This window comes from Micropterus dolomieu, linkage group LG19, assembly GCF_021292245.1.
Source record: "Micropterus dolomieu isolate WLL.071019.BEF.003 ecotype Adirondacks linkage group LG19, ASM2129224v1, whole genome shotgun sequence".
Taxonomy (NCBI): domain Eukaryota; kingdom Metazoa; phylum Chordata; class Actinopteri; order Centrarchiformes; family Centrarchidae; genus Micropterus; species Micropterus dolomieu.
Window position 1 is genome coordinate 1582026 of NC_060168.1, and position 4702 is coordinate 1586727.

Consider the following 4702-nt stretch of genomic DNA (forward strand, 5'->3'; position numbering starts at 1 on the left):
ATGTAATTAAAGCCTCCCATGAACGCTCCAGATTCTTCTAGGATCCTTGTTTACTTTGACTTTCTTTTTTCATGTAATTTTTAAAAAGAGAAAATGCAACACAACTTATTTAGCTATTGTAATGTTTAAAATCATTGAGCTGAGCGTTGTTTTGATGCTTGGACTACATGTTTAATGCGGTTTGTCTAGCGTCTGCGTCGGACAGCTCTCCTACGTTTGCGGACAGCAGACGACCTGCGAGGTCTCCTGCGTCTGCGAACAGGGCGAGAGGCGTGTCTGCGTCTGCGTGGCATTGTGAACAAACAGCTTGCTGGATGTAACAGCTTCTATTTAAAAGCTCACATTGGCAACGTCTATTATGCCACTGATGATGTCACAATGTCTTTTTTCAACGCTGACACACCCATTCATGACATCACTGTATTCCATGATGTCACCGATGATGTGACAACTCCAGTGAGACAAACTATTACATCATCAAAGGAACTTCATGAAGAAGCTGATGTAATTAAAGCCTCCCATGAACACTCAAGATTCTTCATCAGTGTTTGTGCGAGTAGTATGTAGTTGCAGTACCGGAGGCTGCTGTTTCAGGACCGCACTCCTAGGACCGGAACTGCATTTCTAGGATCCTTGTTTACTTTGATACTGCCAGCTAGCTGGCTGGCTAGCTAGCTAGCTATGTTACTCTTCACAGCCCCCAAAAGCCTATTACCCTTACTACAACCATCACCGAGTGTGTGCCTAAACTGAAGTTATTGATTATATGCATGTCAACCGGTTAACCCTACAGCTGCACACTTGCTAGCAGACAGGGTTAACCTCCTTTGTGTTGCTGTGCATTACCACCACCACTCCACTAGATGCCGTTGTCAGAAAAGAATTACGGTCCTAGACCTGCGGTCCCAGGATTGCAGGGGTCCTGAAACTGCAGCCTCCGGTACTGCAGCTACATAATATTGGTTTATGCGGCTTCATGTTTATTTCTTTTTTCATGTAATGTTTTAAAAAGAGAAAATGCAACACAACTTATTTAGCTATTGTAATGTTTAAAATCATTGAGCTTAGCATTGTTTTGATGCTTGGGCTCCATGATTTATTTATTTATTTAGTAGCACAAAGACACATAAGATATATAAAAGAAGTGACTGACTGAATTATGCAGGAGAGGTAAGAAACCCCCAAGGGCTTATAGTGAAACATCCACTCTGGATTTTCAATTGATATTATAAACAATTATTATAAATAATAATAAAATAATAATAATAATAATAATACTGACAAACGATTAAGCAAAATATACACAACATATATACTGAAATTTTAACCATGACATAAGTATTTTCTCATGCTTGACTTAAATGCTGACAATTCAATTCAATTTTATTATATAGCGCCAAATCACAACAACAGTTATCTCACAGCGCTTTTCATAAAAGAGCAGGTCTAGACCGTACTCTGTGATGTTATTTACAGAAACCCAACAGTTCCAACCAAGAGCAAGCACTAGGCGACAGAGGCAAGGAAAAACTTCCTTTTAAGAGGCCGAAACCTCGAGCAGAACCATGGCTCAGGGTGGACGGCCATCTCCTGCGTCTGCGAACAGGGCGAGAGGCGTGTCTGCGTCTGCGTGACAGTGTGAACAAACAGCTTGCTGGATGTAACAGCTTCTATTTACAAGCTCACAGTGGCAACGTCTATTTATGTCACTGATGATGCAGAACTTCTATTGCAGAACTTGTGACATCATCCGCGACATCATGGTATATAGTGATGTAACTAATAATTAAGCCAACATTTCTCATGGAGACACTGTGACATCATTAGTGACACATTAGAAGTTGCCATGGGGAGCTTATAAATAGACCCCGATACATCCTGAAACCTGTGTTTTGACCATGCCATGCTCACACAGACACGCCGCTCGCCCTGTTCGCAGACGTCGGAGACCCCACAAATCTTCGGCTGTCCGCAGACGTAGGAGAGCTGTCCGACGCAGACGCTAGACAAACTGTATTAAACATGTAGCCCAAGCATCAAAACAAAACTCAGCTCAGTGATTTTAAACATAACAATAGCTAAATAAGTTGTGTTGCATTTTCTCTTTTTAAAACATTACATGAAAAAAGATATAAACCTGAAGCCGCATAAACACTTACACACAGAATCTGGAGCGTTCATGGGAGACTTAATTACATCAGCTTCATCATGAAGTTCCTTTGCTGACATCATCAGTGACATCATGGAATCCAAAGATGTCACTAATGATTAAGCCATCAATTCTAATGCAGAAACTGTGACATCATGGAATCCAAGGATGTCACTAATGATTAAGCCATCAATTCTAATGCAGAAACTGTGACATCATCAGTGACATAATAGACGTTGCCACTGTGAGCTTATAAATAGAAGCTGTTACATCCAGCAAGCTGTTTTGACAATGCCACGCAGACGCAGACATGCCTCTCGCCCTGTTCGCAGACGCAGGAGACCTCGCAAGTCCTACCGGTACGTTCAATGAACATTAACACATGTAAAAATCAAAACACAAAGCTAGCACAAAGCATTAATTATTAGTCATTATTACATTATTTATATATATGTATATGTGTATATGTTATATAGTTATAATTACATTGGGTAAATCATGATTTGTTACCAAATTTTTCTTTTCATCAGTGAGGTGTCACACCTGTCTGCACAATGCGCATGTTGGATGTTGGGTTTCTGTAAATAATATCGTATGGTCTAGAGCAGCACTTTTATGAGCGCTACTCTAACTAACTGTTGTCGTGATTTGGCGGTATATAAATAAAATTGAATTGAATTGAAGATCTCTCCGCTGTGGCTGCCTGAAGCTACACTTTCCCTGTACTCGCAACTGTAACTTCCACTAACCACAAGAAAACAAAAAGGGGGAAAGAGCACGAGTGATAACCTGCAACCCCTGCTGGAGCAAGAGAACTACACAACGATCAGTATTTAATGATTAATCAGGCCATAATCAAAACACATGTTAAGTCTAACTTTTGGGACAAACCGGACAGGAGTCGGGACAACTGCTAGTATTTCTGGACTGTCCCAAATTTTTTGGGACGTCTGGTCATCCAAGGTCTGGACTACAATTGATTTAGTAGATGGGAACTCCTTTTGAGGTGGACTTCACTTTGCAAACCTATTACATGCTCAAAAAAATATATAACATAATAAATGGGAGGGGAAAAAGTCAAAAAGGATAATATGACCTCTTAAAGACCCTGCAATCTGTGAATTTTCCTCAGAATTAATATGTTTATTTTCCATGTGATTGCCATTGTAATAAATAACAAAAGAAAATGTGAAAGAGAGAAACAATAACTGAGAAGAGAAGCAGGGAGTGAAAGATGGAGGGGTGACAATGAAACACAGAGACCAGAGGGTGAAAGCAGGTTATGAAATGCCAACAGATACAGCAATTAAGACAAACGGCAGTAAACAGGCAGGACGAGACAGACCCTGACACAGCTTACACCACTGATCAAAACTGATTTGTCTCACATTCTGAATATCACATTACATTAATCACACATGCAGCCAATCAAGAAAGATAAAACAAACCCTCGATCAACATAATAGGTGTTTTGAAATGAACAAGATTGATTATGCTATTTATTTACAGGTAATTTCTAATCTAAATGACGTCATCCTTCATGTCGTATCTTAATAGGTCACCAGGCCAAAATGTGCCACTGGAACAGCTTAAATGTCCATTTATGGATGGAATTTTTATACATACTTACTTCTATACTTCTACCACTACTCTTCAAGTCTTGTGTGAGGTCTTATACAAAAAAGGCCGCTTTACCTACTGAACAAATGTTTAAACATAGATGTAAATATGCATTGGGGCACTCTCTAAAGAAGCAAAACTACTATGAGATTACATTTAGCTGATGCTTTTATCCAAAGCGACTTACAATTGCTATACATGTCAGAGGTCGCACACCTCTGGAGCAACTAGGGGTTAAGTGTCTTGCTCAGGTGGTGGATGTCTCACAGTGGGAATCGTACCCAGATCTCCCACACAAAAGGCAAGCATCTTATCTATGCGCCATCACCACCCCTCCAATTTATGCAAACATAGAAACTGAGTAACAGACTACTCTTTGCAATCCCTACTGGGTGTTGATGACAAAAAAACACGACTGGGCTATCCACAAAACTGCAGTTCAATCACTTGAACTCTACATTTGACCTGTTGAGGGCAGCACTGCACCATTCTTACAGAAAGCCAAGCAAATTTTAGCAGGATTATTTGTGCTTTCTGGCGTTACTCAAGCAACCACATCATGATGCCAATTTGTTAAACAAGGTACAACAAGGTTGTTTATTAGTCATTATACAGCACAAGGCTGCATAACGAAATGGAATTTGGAGTTCCTTCATGCTACACACACAACATATAATCAAGTAGGTCTATATTGAAATATGGTAACATAAAAAAAATAAAACAATATATACAGTTATTTATATACATATATACATACATGTATACACCCCAGGTGAATGTAAACAACAGCAACCAGATGTGAAATGAAAGTTTCATCTTCACAATAAACAGTCTGACATTTGGGAGTCCTGACTGTGTTTGAGCACCAAGCATCATCAATGTAAAACACTTCATCACAAAATCTGAGGATAAATCAATACTAAAAGCAATCAG

The 4702-nt window shown here is 39.6% G+C and overlaps 1 long non-coding RNA gene across 1 annotated transcript; it reads left to right on the forward strand.

Moving 5' to 3' along the window:
- Positions 1–1034: 1034 nt before the first annotated feature.
- LOC123957635 lies at positions 1035–2832 on the forward strand. The gene is made up of 2 exons (XR_006821842.1): positions 1035–2508; positions 2680–2832. It is a non-coding gene; the product is annotated as an uncharacterized LOC123957635 (long non-coding RNA).
- Positions 2833–4702: the final 1870 nt, after the last annotated feature.